This window comes from Natrix helvetica (genome assembly GCF_964273705.1).
Source record: "Natrix helvetica genome assembly, chromosome: 5".
Lineage (NCBI taxonomy): Eukaryota > Metazoa > Chordata > Lepidosauria > Squamata > Natricidae > Natrix > Natrix helvetica.
The window spans coordinates 80,574,342-80,593,133 of record NC_138551.1 but is presented as its reverse complement, the minus strand read 5'-3'; the positions used below and the strand labels follow the sequence as shown (position 1 = coordinate 80,593,133).

At 39.0% G+C, this 18,792-nt stretch overlaps 1 protein-coding gene across 1 annotated transcript in view; it reads right to left on the bottom strand.

Annotated features, from left to right (window-relative positions):
• Positions 1–18,792, bottom strand: part of PRKG1 (protein kinase cGMP-dependent 1) — a 999,829-nt gene that overhangs the window by 935,759 nt on the left and 45,278 nt on the right. The window lies entirely within an intron of this gene.

Sequence of the window (18,792 nt, the reverse complement as noted above, 5' to 3'; positions counted from 1 at the left end):
TGATGAACCTATGGCATGCATGCCCAAAGTGGCATGCAAAGCCAAGTTGCCCAGCACATGCGGCCTTGCCTGTTTGTCTTTTGGGTTTCTGGCATGCATGTATGAATGAGGATCAGCTATCTGTGTATGTGGCAGTGCTGAAAACTGCCCTGCGCATGCACACCGGCTAGCTGATTGTTGGGTGCACATGTGCGACAGAACCCGGAAATTCAGTTTTCTGGAGTGCAGCTCCTATGAGAGCGTGCACATGCGCTCGACATTTCCATGTGACCTTTTCAGCACTCGGTGCTGAAAAGGTTCACCATCATTGTTATAGGAGATGACCAGGCGGAGGTCAAGGATGGGATCAAATGCATCATCGGTTTGGAATCATTACATTCCCACAAGAGACCTATATCCCTCCCTCCCTCCCTGTGAATTCTAGTGACTCTTATCCAGCAGTTTGGCTGGATAATTTGGCTTGATCATTAGTAGATCAGATTCTTGCATATAGTTAGTATTAAATAAATTCTTAGTGCTTTGAACTCTACTCCTGTACCTGGTTACTTGCATCTGACAGACGCAATGCAAAACAAAAGTAATATTTTACAAAAGTAGGCTAACATTCTCAAACTCTTAAGTTCTCAGCTGACCAAATTAAACACTTATGTTAATACCATTTTATAATGCCTTGGTAAGGCCACACTTGGAATACTGCATTCAGTTCTGGTCGCCACAATGTAAAAAAGATGTGGAGACTCTAGAAAGAGTGCAGAGAAGAGCAACAAAGATGATTAGGGGACTGGAGACTAAAACATATGAAGAACGGTTGCAGGAACTGGGTATGTCTAGTTTAAGAGACAGAAGGACTAGGGGAGACATGATAGCAGTGTTCCAATATCTCAGGGGTTGCCACAAAGAAGAGGGAGTCAAACTATTCTCCAAGGCACCTGAGGGTAGAACAAGAAGCAATGGGTGGAAACTAATCAAGGAGAGAAGCAACTTAGAACTGAGGAGAAACTTCCTGACAGTTAGAACAATTAATCAGTGGAACAGCTTGCCTCCAGAAGTTGTGAATGCCCCAACACTGGAAGTCTTTAAGAAGATGTTGGATAGCCATTTGTCTGAAACAGTATAGGGTTTCCTGCCTAGGCAGGGGGTTGGACTAGAAGACCTCCAACTACTATTTTATTGTATTGTATTGTATTATACTGGGTAACAATAGCAACTCCAATGCATGTGCTGAATTCAGGTGCATTCAATAAATATTTACAGTGGGAGAGGTAGAACCCATCATCATCAACAACAACAACAACAAAATCATCATCATCTTATAATAAGTATTATTACTATGGTTGGTCACATAGTAAGACAGATGTTTAAGCTAGATTTGTCATTTCAGTCTACCTACTGAGTCCAAGGAACTGGAATAGAAAGATATTGTTGTTTAATAATATTTAATCCATTATCGCAGGATGTAAACTGTTCCAAATAAAACTTGGGCTTCCTGTCTGAGGAGGGGACTTGGACTAGAAGACCTCCAAGGTCTCTTTCTTCTTTTAAACCATAGTTAAATCTGATGTGTTATGAGCCAAGACTTTATTAGTTTGTATTTGGAAATCCATAATATTTTAACCTGCTCATTTTTACTTTTTTTAACAATATGCTCTCATCAATTTTTCATTAGTGATACATGATAACCTTTATAGATGTTCCAGTGAATTGCTTTGGAACTTTGTTATGTTGTTATTTATCATTCGTTTAGGTGATCTTCTTGCATGACCTGATTATTATGACTTATACCACAGTCAGTCAGATGTTTACATTGGATTTGGGCTTTTTGTCCACCTATTGAATTCTTCTCAACAACCTGGCAGAGGGAAATTTGTGGTTTCCTAGAGGTCCTTGCATGGGCTGAGTATTATGGTTCATCACACAGTCAGCCAGATGTTTGGGCTGGATTTGGCATTTTTTATCCACCTATTTATTTATTATCCACTTATTTATTCACCTATTGGGATGCGGTGGCTCAGTGGCTAAGATTCTGAGCTTGTCGCTCAGAAAGATCGACAGTTCAAATCCCTAGCACCACATAATGGAGTGAGCTCCTGTTACTTGTCCCAACTTCTGCCAACCTAGCAGTTCGAATGCATGTAAAAATGCAAGTAGGAAAATAGGAAAAGGAAAACTTTGGTGGGAAGGTAACAGCACTCCATGCGCCTTCGGTGTTTAGTCATGCTGGTTACATGACCACAGATACGTCTTTGGACATCGCTGGCTCTTCGGCTTTGAAATGGAGATGAGTATTGCCCCTTAGAGTCGGAAACAACTAGCACATATGTGCAAGGGGAACCTTTACCTTTACCTATCCACCTTTTAAGTCTTTCCCAAGGACCTGGAATAGGCAGTTGTTGATGTTTTATGGTAATATTAGATATAAGCTGCCTTCTACAATTGACTAGTGGTAAATTTGTAATATTGGGTCAAAAAAATTGTTCATATTACTTATATTATTTAAACCAGTTGAACTCTGTCAAGCAGATCTTTGCTTCTAATTATTTAAATTAATGCACTGGAAAAAAAGTACTTCTAGTACTTCTAATTATTATATATATGTTTTCGTAGATTTTCACGGGTGTAGGTATGCTGGTCTTCTTGTATTTGGGTCTTTTCCCGTGTAAGATTGAGATTGTCATGGCAACGTTTCGGCGAGGTCCCACTCGCCATTTTCAGGCTGGTGTTTTCGGCTTTGTGCTTGTGTGAGTAACCACACCCACCCACCAAGATTCATAGAAAGACGACAGCTCCGACCACGCCTTACTCGCACAAGCACAAAGCCGAGAACACCAGCCTGAAGATGGCGAGTTGGATCTTGCCAAAATGTTGTCAAGACAATCTCAATCTTACACGGGAAAAGACCCGACATATGTTCCACCTACAATATTAATCCTGTGTTTTATTCAAGGCACCCTCTGGCCAGTCATCTCTGATTCTTTGAAATGCTGGCTTTTTGACAGCAAGATGCACAATAGAATAGAGGCAAAAATGATGACAATGATGATGATGATGCACAGATTTCTCCAAGGACGTAAGGAAAAGAAATCTTATGCACAAAAACCAGGTGTTCCAGCAGTTATTCTATAAACTTTCATATTGGGTCAAAAATGCTCCTGTGTACATAAATAATTTGCAAGAAAACTACAGAAACATAAACGTAGCTGATAATAACCAGGCCCACCATTGCAATAGGGCTATGTGATAGTGTGGCTTAAACAATATTAAAAACAGATGGCTTTATGAAGATTATTTGGAGTTCCTGGATTTCCACTGGGAAATAGTAACCAGAGCTAATAAACAGGGCACTTCTTTAGTTTTCTCAGGATCATTCAAATCAGTTAGTTTAGAGAAGACAGGAAGTTGTAGAGTTTTAGGGAGTAAAAGTTAAAGGTTCTGTTCCTTATTGTTGAGTTTTTCTTGCCTTGCATTTCCATTAACAACATAAAGGAAGTCCAGTTTACTGACTGATAGTACATGACAGACCTTGTTTATCACAGCAAATGCTGCTGGAAATACCACTATTTTGCCTGTTCCACTGAAACCTAAGTCAGAAGTCTGCTACAGGATTTAATACTGGTAGGATGTAAGGAGCTAGTCTTACAATGCCATTATGAAGTTTTGGGCTGTTTTTCCTTTCCAATTAGTATTTTTCTTTGTTAAACAGAAAATTGCATGCAACAGCCTTGAATTCCCATCTTGCCTGTAGACTCATTGTTAGGATTAAAGAGGAGAAGAAGAGTAATGACATCCTCTCTCTGTTCCACTCTGACCATACGAAGATGCAAAAGTCATGCATCTTCCCATCTAAAACTTTTCTCCACTACTCCTAGGGATGTAGATCTCTTCTAGTGAACCCTACATCCTTTTCCTAAGTTGGCTTTTTTTTTTTTTTTGCTACTCTGGGAAAGTGAAAGTATGCTGATTATTTTCATAAAAGTAAAAGGAAGGATTCGCCATTTTTTTCTGTTTGGCTTTTCTCGGTCTTTAGCACCTGGCATGCTACAAGTAGATAAATAGGAACCACTTGGGAAGGTAACAGTGTTCTGTGAATCTAGGTGTACAGTCATGGTGGCCACATAACCATGGAAATGTCTTTGGACAATGCTGGCTCCCTTAGCTAAGAAACAGAGATGAACAGCACTTCCTAGAGTCAGACATGACTGGACTTTATCTTTATCTAATAACAGTCTCACTGTTTAGCTTATATCATCCTTATCTTTGTGCTTGGAAAATCCACCAATTATCAAAATAAACAATAAGCTTTCCCACGAAGGTCCAGCATGTTGGTCTAATTAATTGTGCTATTTTCAAAGACACTTTCATCAGGAAAAAAAAGATTCTTATTCTTTTTTTAAAAAAAAATGTTCTCCCATTTATCCGTGCAAAACTTTCTTGGATCACAATCTTGTTAAGCTTTTTGCTTTTAAATTAAAATCCTTTAAAAAGTAATGTGGTTTTTTCCCCCTCTTCTTATAATTTAAAAAAGAAGAAGAAGAAGAAGAAGAAGAAGAAGAAGAAGAAGAAGAAGAAGAAGAAGAAGAAGAAGAAGAAGAAGAAGAAGAAGAAGAAGAAGAAGAAGAAGAAGAAGAAGGTGGTACTCATAGAGAGTCTGATATTCACTAGCATTCAAGCCATCTTTCTTAGATTGTAAAGTTATTAAGTCCAAAGATATTTAAGAAGTGAGACTTTGGGGTCAAATGTCCATTAGGGCCACACTGCAGTTAAGGGGCATTGTAAATCCATCAGTTCCTAAGCTGGTTCCCAATTAGAAATCAGCTACAAGAAGCTGTCCTTTGTTTTCCTCTCAAGGAGCAGCTCACAAGTATATAGTCCTGAACAGTGGTGGGATGATGCCAGTTGAACAACTAGTTCAGTGAGTGCATGTTTCACACAATGCACTAAAAACGGACCATTTAGAAGCTCAGATTCTTACCTTCCAAGTCAGCAACGGTAAGTAGAACAGTGGGGGGGGGATCAGCTGTGCCACGCGACTGAAATGAGCTAGAAAGTAGGAAATAAAGGACAGGATAGGGCAGGGGTGGGTGGGGGGGGCAGCTGATTGTCGGCACTATTGATTCACTTGAACCAGTCCAAACCGGCTGAATACCACCTCTCTCCTTATCTGCATAGGGATTTTCAGAAATTAACTCCTGGCAGATAATTTTATTTGCAGTGTGGTCCTTGTTTGTGGAGCTGCCCAGAGGTTGCATTCAAAACCTCTTAGTCCCTGTGCTAGGGAGTATATTATTCCAACATTTTTTTTTCAGTAGTGTAATTGCAGTATATTTACATGTAGTTGGAGTAGATGAGAATGGGAGGTATGGTCTGCATAGATTTGGGCCTGGTTTTGGGTCTGACTAGTCTAAAGAAAAGAAGAATTAGGGTGACATGATAGCAATATTCCAGTATTTGAAGGGCTGCCACAAAGAAGAGGGGGTCAAATTATTCTCCAAAGCACTAGAGGGCAGAACAAGAAATAATGGTTGGAAACTAATCAAAGAGAGAACCAACTGGGAATTAAGGAGAAATCTCCTAACAGTGAGGATAATTAACTAGTGGAACAGCTTGCCTTCAAAAATCATGGGTGCTCCGTCACTGAAGGTTTTTAAGAAGAGACTGGACAGTCACTTGTCTGAGATGGTATAGGTTCTCTTGCTCGAGCAGGGGGCTGGGCTAGAAGACCTCCAAGATCCCTTCTGTTCTGCTCTGCTCTGCTCTGCTCTGCTCTGCTCTGCTCTGCTCTGCTCTGCTCTACTCTACTCTACTCTACTCTACTCTATTCACTTAAGGATAGCTTAATAGCCAGTGGGGAAGAATGGATAGCCCTGGAGAATCTAAAATCTCCTCTCCACCAAAAAGAGAAAGAAATAACTAGTATCTGCAGAATCTGTGGCAGTTTCTCCACTCAAGATTGAAGTCCACATATCTTAAAACCGATGATTTTGAGAAACGGTGATCCAGGAGACTGTTGCTGGGGGAACACGGGGAGGGGATATCCTGCAGCTTTGCAGGCAATGTACTTTCTTTTAGAATAGGCATGGGAAATAGACATTTCATCTTTCTGCCCTACCGCAGTTGCAAGCGTGTTCAAAGAGGCGAGCTCAAAATAAGTTTTAAAATCAAAAAGGTACAAATCTGAAATCTCTGAGAAGTTGGGAAGGGAGATTGGTGTAGCTAGAAAATCACCTTGTTATTAAATAGTGGGCGATGAACAAGGCTGGACACAGCTGAGGTAAACTCCAGAATTTATTGCAACAGGCAGTCAACAGATATACAGGAGAGAAGCATTCTTTCCCTGCTTGACAGCTATTTATACGGAGCTGTCAAGCAGGGAAACCAATGGGAAAAGAGAAACAGCCTGCGCTTCAGCCAAGCCGCATCTTAGCCAATCAGGCGCGGCTTGGCTGTTGCTGGCTGTCAGGCAGGGTAATCCCCGGTCGTAGGGCGAGGAACATAACACTTGTCAGGCCTGGAAGGCATCTTTTGCATTGGGCCTTCAGGCCTGCCACATTTGATGCTGTGGGAAACTGGGAGGGGGGATTGTATGGAGTGGGGTAGATATAGTCAAAATAACATTCCTTTCTCTGAGAGTCAAGGACATCTTGCCTTGCATTAGGAGTGCATGTTGGGACGGTGTCTGATTGGGCCATTTGATGGATATGTGGGTGCTGGCCAGGGTCTTGAAATTCATTTGGGTGGGGAGAACCTGGAAGCTTTCAGATTCGGGTTTTCCCAGATGTGCCAATATGACATCTCTAATAAAATGGACAAACTCAAGCCTCGGAGTCTTCTTTCGTTGGGGGTGTCACTTGGAACCCTGACACACCTTTCCCCTTCAAAGACCTGGGAACTTAATGCAAATTCAGGCAGCTGAAGCCCAGAAGGCAAAAGAATGTGTAACAAAAGATTTTTTCCCAGTGAAGAGCCCAGAGTTTCAATGTTGCAATCAGAAAGATTGATGGTGCGCTTTACTTTGTTTTGTTTTAATTTAGATATGCCCTCTCTGAGTCAGAAATAAATCAGCTCAGCTGCCGAACCAAAAATTTAAAAAAAACAAAACAAAAACCTGAAGCTGCTTCTGTCTGGATGTGCCCTAACAGCAGAATCGAAATCATGTTTACCCAAAAGTCAGCCCCACTGGGTTTAAAAGAGTTTTCTGCCTAATAAGGCATTGTTCAAAAGGACAAGCTAAGAAATATGTTTAGGACTGTTGTCATTCAGTCTGATTCTCTAGAGCAGCCTTTCTCAAACTCACTGTAAAATCAGTCATGGAATTGCACAAATTCTATAAAAGAAGGAAGGGCACAGAACATCTCTAAGACTGTAGGACATTTGTTTGAAAAAAATCTTATAAACATCAATATTGATATATGAATGTTGCTTTGTTAAAAGGTCAGATTCATAAGTACAATGGCGGACACAGGAAGGGAGGGAGGGAACGAGAAAAAGAAAGAGAAAGAGAGGAAAGAAAAAGGAAGGAAGGAAAGAAAGAAGAGAGAGCGAAAGAAAGAAAGAAAGAAAGAAAGAAAGAAAGAAAGAAAGAAAGAAAGAAAGAAAGAAAGAAAGAAAGAAAACAAGCAAGCTCTTAGTTCTTTCCTGTATTTTTCTGCACCGATGGATAACAGCTTAGGAAAGAGACTCAATTTTCCTGGAATCATCTTTTTTCTTAGACGAGTGGGAAGCTTCATCAGATGACAATGTCTGTGGTGATGTGCCTTTAAGGTTATCAATCTTTGACAGCTTTGAAGGAGGCTTAACGTCTGTTATATTTATTACAGTAGAACAATGATAGGGATGGGTATCATAGCAACCATAGCCACAACCACCTAACAGATCTTCTAGATAAGCATGCTTAGAAATCACCTGTGGGATTCCCCCCCCCCCCTTCCAATCAAATGCATGCAATGCTCAGCTTTCAGGCTTAACAAAATTGAACTAATGGGTCAAAAACTGAAAGTGGGGTGCTTTTTATATTGGATTTAGACATGTTGGCTATTTGCGCCAGAGAAGCGTAGTTACTCAAGGCATAGTTAAAAAAACAATTATTAATTTTGTTAAAGCTCGTGATTGCAAATCAATGCTTCAATCAATCAAAAGCAATCATTGAATCACTGAATCAAAAAGGTCAAGAAAGCAAACTTGGTTTTCCCCCAAGTTCCTGCACAATTAAGGCAGGTCATAGAGGCTCCAGAGCAAGCCCAAAACAAGCATACACCAGCTGTGCTGTTCTCATGTGATGCAAATTAGACAGCTTGAAATGAACTAAATAATCCCTTTTAGGGGAAATGATATATTTCATTCTTTGAAACTTGCCACCTTACTGCCATAAAAGATGGCCAAAAATGTGGGTCAAAAGAGCCCCTAGCCAGCTCCTAGTGAAATGAAAAGCAAACACATTTTGCTTTCATGATTCACATTCCACCTACTTGGTTTAATTTTTACAGCTGTAACAACAAAGCCCCTCATTTTTAGGGTGCGTTGACCAAGGTCACCCTCAAGGGCCCATCCAAGAGAATTCTCAAAGGCTCATCACAATCCATTCCATTTTGAAGATGGAACAGTTTGAACTTCTGTCATCACAGCAACAATGACATCAATAGCATCAGAGATCAATGCAAGTGGGATGTACAGTTGTCATGTTGTTTTTGGATTAAAATGTATGCAAACGGAGGAGGTGGACATTCTGCTTGTAAGATGGAAACTTACTACTTCTTCGTAGCATCTATGCCATCTACCCCATCTCTTTCCTGTTTAGTATAAATTTTTAGGATCTGTCAAGTGCCGAGGAAATCAGTAGATTCAGAAAATTCAGATGAGTATAATGATGTATTGAAAGTTCTCTACAAGAATCTCAGCTACTAGCAGTCAAGAGAAATGAGCGGGAATTGAGAAACCATTTAAGGTGCGCTGGACTTAGATATCTTGTGGACACACAGGGAGTCAGGACTGATGAAGCATTTGACCCCTCCCTTGGGCTCAGACTGGTCATCTCCTACAGGATCTGAAGTACTGTGTAAACCACAGATATAGCTAATATTAACAGGTTTTTTGGAATAATATCCCCCCCCCCTAGGTTTTGATGGTCCCCAATCCTACTAACTTTTCACAAGGCATTGTTGACCTGGCAGATGGATAGATGGACTCTGTTACTGGGGTGGTTTTTTTTTTTTACATTTTGTTTATTTTATTTTATTTGCTTTGTTTGGGGCTTTTGTTTTTCATGGGGGCCAGAAGTAGGCAGGGCAGTTGTATAAATAAAATAAATAAATAAATATTAATGCCTTTAAGGGGAAAGTGAGCATCTGATTGAAAAATAGACCCTATGTTTTTGCTTAAATATAGTCAAATATTATGATTGGGATACTGGGTCATTGGATCTATTGTGATTAAGGTTTGAGACAGGGTAGGAGATGTAGGCAGCTCTTGTCTTTTTTACAACTAGAAAAATGGAAAGGAGTATGATATTACTCATACAGATTTTCTACATACTTATTTAAATAAGAAATGTGCATAAATCACTGCACCTTGTCTGTCTGTCTGTCTGTCTGTCTGTCTGTCTCTCTCTCTCTCTCTCTCTCTCTCATAGGATCAGTAGGAAAATTAAATGAGAGGATAAATTTCCTATCCTGGAAATGTTGGTCCATATTCCTCTAAACTCTGAACTTTAAAATTTGGAGACAAAATGTGATAAAATTTTCACTCATTGTCTCTAATGTAATTGGAAATTGAAAGTTTGAAGGAATAATCTACAACAGGAAGAGATAAATCTAAGAATCAGGACATTTCTAGAATGTGGTAACACTGGGAATGAAGGCAAAAATATGAAGAATTATAACTTCCCTAAACCTTTCTAGAAAGAAGAAAATTTGTAGTTCAGGGTTGACATGACGGCTCCTTGGTGCTCTCTGAACTTGCCTTGTTTTCTTGCAGACATTTTATTACCCTAACTAGGTAAACTCATCAGTGCTAGTAGGGAGTGCTGTTTGCTGTCGGTTTATATTCTTATATTTGATATAATGTAATGTAATGTAATATAATGTAATGTAATATATAATGGAATATATAATGGAATGCAATACAATACAATACAATACAATACAATATAATCTGACAACAAACAGCACTCCTTACTAGCAATGATGAAGTTAGCTAGTTAAGGTAATGAAATGTCTGCAAGAAAACAAGCAAGTTTTCCCTTTCCACAAAATAAATCAAGTTTTGTGCCAGGTAAATGAACACCTGCCCCTCCTTCAAAAACTGTGATTGGTAATCAGAGTAAGCCTATCATAAAAACTAGATTGAAGATCAGAATCCAAATGCTCCCAACTTAATATTTTTTACAAGTGGCAAACTTGGTGGAGGAAAGGGACTGATAGATTATCACCTTTCCTCAGAATATTAAACCAGAAGCAAAAGGAAAGTATTGTCCACTCAAGCTTAGTTAAACGAAAATCTATTCTGAACTAGCCTGTTTAGTCTCACACTTCACGCTTTTGCCAGAATATGATCCATACCCCTTCTTAACCTGCAATCAATCATGGTTTGCTTCTGGTTTTCTGGCCAATATAACCTGTCGAAGCACTGTTTTTGTAAAGACTCAGTTTTTCCTGGCACCATGATGTTAGCATGGAGCGACGTGTTCTACCTCCCCAATTTTTGTCCTTTCCCCACACTCCGATTTTTCTTACCACAAAAATGTTTAGAAAGGAATAGCTGAACAATGTACATTTAGTGGTCATGCCAATATCTGGAAAAAGCCTTATGCGTACAGAAGCCCAAAATTATAATACCTTGTTATTCTCTGCAAAAAAATAATAATTCTATTCTGGAACTCTTACCCAGAGTCAGGAATTAACTTGTGTAATTGAACTTTACACTAACCATGTTTGACAACTATTTATTCTTCCAAATATTACATTTGAGAAAAGTGCTTCTCTCTGAAATTAGTGTATAAGTCCGGCTTGTGGATGAATGCCAAGGCAAGTAAAAATCAATAATCAAACATAAATCGAGGCTGACTTGAGATTTCTTGAAACAAGAAGATGGGATAGTTATCTCATGTAGCAGCTCAGTCTCAATCCTTTCTTCTATTGTGTTCAAGCATTTATAAAGGAATACGTATGGGTGCAAAAGATAGATTTTCCATTATAGTAATAAAGAAAGTTAGCACTCACCCCTCCTAGAAGAATGAAAAAAATGTAGGATCTATTACAAAGGCATAATATTATATTTTCCCTAAAGGAGAAACATGTTTCCAAAGACAGAGCTTCAGCTCCCTGCCCCCAGCAGATATTTGGTGCCCATTGAGAAGGACTGGGTCAGTCTATCTACAAATCAAAAGACCTCAGCTTCAGGGTGTTGGGATTAAGACATGACCTTCCAGGACATAATAGGATTATCTAGTTCACCACATGGCACAACCAAGCCCCTTCATTGCATCACCCAGCAAGGTTCAACCAAACTCAATTCAGACAAACACGACTTCACATGGGAGTCTGCAACCAATAGGAGACCTGCCCTTGCCACAGGAACAGGAAGCTCAAGGTCAAAGCCCATGAGAGGCTTTGTATAAATAACATTCATTCTCAACTCCATGTGGACAGTTACCCAGGACTTCAATCCCATCCTGTCCACCATTAAACCATCCTTCCAAGCAGCCTCCGTGTTTCCACTGTCTTTTTCTCCACTTGGAACTGAAGCCAGATGGACATTTCTTCCAACAGTAATAAAGCATCACTGAGCAGTTCAGCAAATACATTTGCAAAAATCAATCAATAATTCAATTTCTAGTTCAAATCTGTACCCATTTTAAAGAACAATTTGCAGTTTAGATCCTTCGACATGCAATGGCTACCTGAAGTTCTTACACAACTTAAAACGAGTTGTCAGGCTGTTTAGGGATTGTTCACCATAAATATAAAGGTGAACGTGGGATCTTAAGCCAGTTTCCTTACAAGGAAAAAAAGGAGGATTATAATATGTGAATTAATATATACAACCAGTGAGCCCTTATCATGTTATCCATGCTTGTGCATATTCAAAGAACTTTCTTCAGTTCATTAAGGGTATTTTGCACAGGTCTGTCATGTTGGTGCAAATTAAAATCCATTTTTTAGACTACAGATTCCCATTTGATATTAGTTCTTCTATTTGCAGCTTTTAAAATAGGATTAATCATCTGTCTCTAGCCATGCTCAGGAATTGGTGTTTTTTTAAACATATACTTTTAATATAAGATCTAGAGGTCATAAATCTCAGCACCTAATTCACGTGTGATCTCTCTTGTAAACATTTTGTATACATTTCTGCAGAGAAAGAGAGAGGCAGAGAAAGAAAGTTGTTACAGGGTAGACATCAGTGGTGGGATTTGGGAGAACTGGTTGTTAAGTTTCTGAGCAGTTTGGTGAACTGGTTGTTGGAAGAAATCATTAGAGCAGATAACTGATTGTTAATTTATTTAAATCCCACCACTGGTAGACATAGAAACATCCATTAGCCTGAAACACAGATAGCATAGGATTCCAGTTTGCTAAGCTTTTAACAAATGAAGACCTGTTTCTGGTAGAAAACAAGCACCTATAGAAAAGCAATCACATATACAATACTGGAGGTGGACAGAACATTCATTAAAAGCTAATTTATTGTCAAATAAATTCAACCTTTTTTCTGCTTCTGTTCAATTACTCTTTTCCCACCCACATTCTAATGAGTTCATGCATTCTGTATCTATGAAATTCAGTTCTTGGTTGATTCAAATCATAAAATTGCCTAATTTATTCTGTTTGATTTCACACTCAACTATTTGAGTTCATAATCTACTCTGTGTAATACTGAGGTTATTTCTCAATTTCTCCATGTGGAAACATTACGGTGGAATTGCCATTTCTCCAGATATACTTAAATACTGTATATACTGTATAACCTTAGGTTATTTTGAGTATATGAATCAAGAGATTGACCTGGATAATTTTTCTATATCGGACTTAGAAAAAAGATTTGTTAAAGTTTTGAAGAATCTCATGAGAAGAAACAAAGAAAAAATGAAAATAAATAAAGTTCTAGGACATTATTTGAATGGACTAAAGTGGAGGTATCAAACGTACATCGTCACAGCAGCATCAGGTGACATATCGGGACTTTTTCCCCCTTTGCTAAATCGGAAGTGGGCATGGCCAGCACATGTCACATCCGGCCTTTGGGCCGGGAGTTTGACAGCCCTGGATTAAGATTTTTAGAAGTAAAATGGAGGATTGTAGAATTGTTCTATTTGATCAAGGTTAAAACAAATACGTTATTATTTCTAGTAACCTTTAATGGACTTTGGTTGACAACAGGATTGAAATGACAATGCTTTATGAATTTGTTTACTTATTGTAGTTTAAGATGAGATAAAAAGTTATTAAAATTGTTTGTACTTATAATGATGAAGGTTAGAAGGAACTTCCTATACATTTCATTTTCTCTACTGTTTCTTATGCTTTGTTTTCTTTGTTTTATTTCCTTTGTTCTCCATTACCCTTTTTCTTTCTATTTTCCTTTAGTTTGTATTAGTTTGTATTATTATCATTATTTTTAAACTAACCATTTAGTCTGACTCTTGGTGACTTTGTAGGTAAGTGCTCTCCAAGCTACCCTGTCATGCACAGCTTCTTTCAATTGTTCGAAGTTCCATTTTGTATCAGATTTTGATGTTATATTATGATTATAACCTTTAATAAAAATTACCATATTTTTGGGAGTATAAGATGCTCCGAAGTATAAGACACACCTAGCTTTTGGGGAGGAAAACAAGAAAAAAAATCTGCCTCTTCCTCCCAGCAATTTGCCTCCTTGCAGCAAACAGCAAAGAGCCTGTTTCAGTTTCACCACACCCTGATTAGCACAAGCAGTTGATTGTCTGGCCTCCTGACGATCAGCTGTTTCAGGCTGCAGGGATTGCCATAGCCTATTGCCACCTCCACGCATCCCATTTTTAGCCTCCGCATCCCATTTTCAACGTCTGCATCCCGTTTTCGGCCTCCGTGTGCCCCATTTTCTGCATGTTCCGGGCGGCATGGATCGGAATGGGCAAAAATTGGGTGCACAGAGGCGGCAATAGGCTATAGCAATCCCTGCAGCCTGAAACAGCTGATGGTTGGAGGCCCAATCCAATGGACAATCAGCTCCTTGTGCTAATCAGGCTGTGCTGAAGCTGAAACTGAAACAGGCTGTTGGCTGTTGGCTGTTGGCTGTTTGCTGTAAGGAGGCAAATTGCTGGAAGGCAGAGGGTGGGGGTCTGCAGGTGGGTTGGGCTACATTTGGTGTATAAGACACACCCACATTTTCACCCTCTTTTAGGGGGGGGAAAGTGCATCTTATACTCTGAAAAATATGGTACTTGGGGAGAAAAAGACACAATGGATAATAGTATGGGTTTACATGATCATTTTCATCTATTTCCCCCAAGTACTCCATCGATAAAAGTCAAATGTCTTGTCCTATTGTATCATTTCAAAATAACATCAGCATATGCTTACTTTCTTCAAGCAATTAAAATTTTGAATGAAATAGATTTCGGGAATGACTTCATGCAGAACTTTCCGAGGGCTAAATATGCCCTTACCGTACTGTTGAATTTCCATTTGTGGTTTCATTGTAAGTAGACATTAATCTACTCCTACCAATGTTCATTTCTGGTGCCAGTGGATTTCAACTCATAAATATGGAGCTATCCTAGCAACTGACCCCTTGTTCTCACAAATCCCCTTACCCTTATATTATATTGTCCAGCAAGAAAGTCACATTCAAGCAACAAAGAACAAAGAGAAGAAGAAAAACACATTTGCAATGATTTAAAATATTCAAACTACTGGAAGCTAGTCATGTATTTCACTGAACAAATTAAGTATAGGGTATACAAGAGGAGAATATTTCAAGAATGCTTAATAAGGTGCATTGTTTTGCCATGCTCTTGGTGAAAATATTACCCAAGGTGTAAATAGGACAGTGTTTCCTTGGAGAGGAATATACAAAAGTATATGGAGGCATATAAGATTGGAGTTTGAATTGTGAAGCAAGTTCCTTAAAATAGATCTGCTTGAATTCAATTTGAACAGTAAAATATCTTTTAACCACCATTTATTTATTTAAAAATATTTGAATATCATACATGTTGCATCCAAAACTTAAGTGGCTACAAAAGAATATAGAGAGCTTTATTGATGCAACAACATTTGGTATATGACATAATATTACTATTTAGAGAAAATGCTTCTAATGGTAAGTAGTTTTTAAAATTAGGATTTCTCTGAATGGCCTCCCATATCACCTTGGGCATTAAAAGTGGATTGAGAGGAAAACAATCATTATATCCTATTCCCCTTGAGTATCCTCTTCACTATTTCACAGAGCACTTTTCAGTTTTCCAATTTTATATCTAATTTCCTGAAACTCAAGTGCCATACACGTTATAATGGCACTTTTTTTTTCCAGATCAAGGAAAAGCTACGGTTCTGAAAATATCAAAAGGAAATTGTTTTTTAAATAATAGAGAACGAGGGATATGGCAGATATTTATTCATTCGTTTATTTTTGCAGTAAGTAAAATGCAGTGGCTTTCTACTGAATCGTAAGCCTTCTCAGATGTTAGGAAAAAAGAACAGAAGCACACGGTAAGAACTATGGAGATAAGCCTACTCTGTGAAGTGGTGGTGCTAATGAATTTTAATTTGCAAATGCATCTGTGCATACCAGGAAAGATGCAACTGCTAATGACTTAATTGAGTGACAATTCACCTGTCAATTTTGCTAAGGCGTCTTTGAAACACAGGTGCATAAATCCAGGGAAAGCTATTATTGTTGATAAATGAAAGAGAACGCATCGCTCTCAGTAGAAAGTCGGGAAATCTCAAGTAGTCTCTAATGGCTCAAAGTTTCACCAAATTCTCAAGAAAAATGACAAATCAATTTCCAGCTATTATATGTGGTTTCCCTGCTGTCATAGATGGAGCCTTCTGCGCTCCAGGTGATGATGAAACTATTAAATAAGTAAAGATCAAGAGGTTCCAGGCTAGCTTTGAAAAGCAGCTTCTCTTAATGATCAATGCTCTGTACAACCTGGAGAGCAAATACAGCACTGAAGACAGAAGAGAAGAATGGAAACCCATACACCATTTTATGTATTATTTATCTAAAGTTTTGCTCTTATTTCATCTTCTATGCAAACATTTCTGCCCTCCAGTGATAAATGCTTAAAAGACCAATAGCATAAAAATTCCCAAAGGGTTTGTGCTGTATTTCTCCCATGGATTTAAAAACAAAACCCCATGCATTGGCAGAAACACAATTATTCCCCTCTATTGTGTTTTGTTTCTGCTTTTTACTGCTTTTTCTGTTGGTAAAATAATCATCCACCTTATCTCCAGGCTAGACTTAAATGACATCAATCAGAATCTCTACACAAAAAGGGAGGAAGAACAAAATTTCCAAAGAAACCTTTCATACATGATGCTCTCCATGCATGTTGGGTAGTTCTAATAGAAGCTGTGTATCAGCACATAAACTAGACTAGAATAGAGTAGAGTAGCATAACGTAGTGTAGCGTAGCGTAGCATAGCGTAGCGTAGAATAGAATAGAATAGAATAGAACAGAACAGAATAGAATCGAATTCTTTATTGGCCAAGTATGATTGGACACACAAGGAATTCGTCTTTGGTGCATATGCTCTCAGTGTACATAAAAAGACAAGATACATTCGTCAAGAATCATAAGGTACAATACTTAATGATAGTCATAGGGTACAAGTAAGCAATAAAGAAACAATCAATATCAATATAAATCATAAGGATACAAGCAACAAAGTTACAGTCATACAGTCATAAGTGGGAGGAGATGGGTGATAGAAGAATGAAATATTTTGGGAAATATTATGTAAGGCAGAATATTATATTTCCCTAAAGGAGAAACGTGCTCTTGGAAAGCAGACCCCATCTTTCTTAATAGCCCCAGCAGGATTGGACCAGCCTATCTTTATGACAAGAGACCTTCAGGTCCAGGATGAAGGGATTATCCTTCAGGGCAAAGCCATTCAGCCACAATAGGAACTGCATTACATCAGCCCAGGTTTCAACCACCCTTGACTCAGAAAACCTACAAAGTTAGCTATGACCTGCATAGCCCCATGGGAGTCTGACAGCAACCAATAGAATACATGTCCTTGCCACAGGAACAGGAAGCTCAAGGGCAAGTCCCAAGAAAGAGTATAAATAACACTCACACTCCACTCCATGTGGTCAGCTGCCCAGGACCTAAAACCCATCTAGTCCTAAAACCATCTTTCCAATCAGCCTCCATGTTTCCAGTGTCCCCATTTGGAACTGAACCAGATGGATATTTCTTCCATCTGTATGTAAGAAAGTTCAACCTCCATGCCACCCTCTCCCCATTAATTTAGGAAAATACATCAGTTGCTGCCCTAGGATGGAGCCTTGAGAATTAGTGGCTATTAAAACGTGCCTCCTCCCTTCCTCTTCCTTCATTATTTATCTAAAGAATGATGCAGAATAATATATAATTAGGACATTAGTGTTAATTAGTCCAGAGCTAATGAATCAAGATGCTGCTTATTAACTGATAGCGCCAATAAACCATAGGACTGCTATAATGGCATCATCAAGAGCAAAGCCTTTTAAAAAAGATGCTATCAATACATTGAGGATTTGGATAAAAGAAATATACAGTAAGGAGCTTGTGTAAAGGAGAATAAGTGGGAATCCTTGATTTTCTTTGAGCTTGGATGTTTTCAGACATTTTGTTAACACAGTCGATGACATCTTCTGTGCCAGAAGAGTTTGGAATTCCTTCTCTGTTTCTATACAGAAGCTTGTCAGTGTTGGTTAGGATGTTATTTTCTCCTTGGTAGTTCCTTGATTAGGCTGTTGTTTACTGCTTGTTTATCTGAGTTAGTAGTGCCTCAATTAGGATATTGTTTGCTGCTTGATTGTTTGGTGTTAATCCCTATTTATCTGGGTGTTATTGCTAGTGATGAGGTGTTTACTTTTTCAGCTCTTTTATTGTCTCTTTGGAATGGCGTGTTTACCTCTAAGTGCCTGTTGATGGTTGATTCCTGAAGCTTTCAGGAATTCCCTAGCATTTTTGGATTTAGCTTGGTCTAGCGTGCTCAATTTCCCAGTTGAAACTATGATTAAGACCAGTGGTGGGATTCAATTTTTTTTACTACCGATTCTGTGGGCGTGGCTTAGTGGGCGTGACATGGCTTGGTGGGTGTGATGTGGCTTGGTGGGCATGGCTTGGCGGGCGTGGCTGGGGAACGATACTGCAAAATCCCCATTCCCTCTCTTCACACTAGGGAAAGGATACTGCAAAATCTCCATTCCCTCCCCACTCCTAGGGGAAGGATACTGTAAAAACCCCATTCCCTCCCCACCCCACTAACCTGCTTTCCAGCTCCATTCTGTGCAGGTCAACAAAAGAAGACCCAGCCTATCAACTGGGACTCCAATCATCTGGGTGTCGGGAGGCAGTGAATAGATAGGGGCAGGGCCAGTCAGAGGTGTTATTTTCCGGTTCTCCAAACTACTCCAAATTTCCTCTACTGGTTTGCCAGAACCGTTCAGAACCGGTTAAATACCACCTCTGATTAAGACTGTCTCTGTGTTTGTTAAATTAAGGAAAATAAGATTTAACACCATCACTAGAGGTATTCACCCTTTCAAGCAATGGGGGGAAGCATAAGAACAACATGACACCCTAAGGAT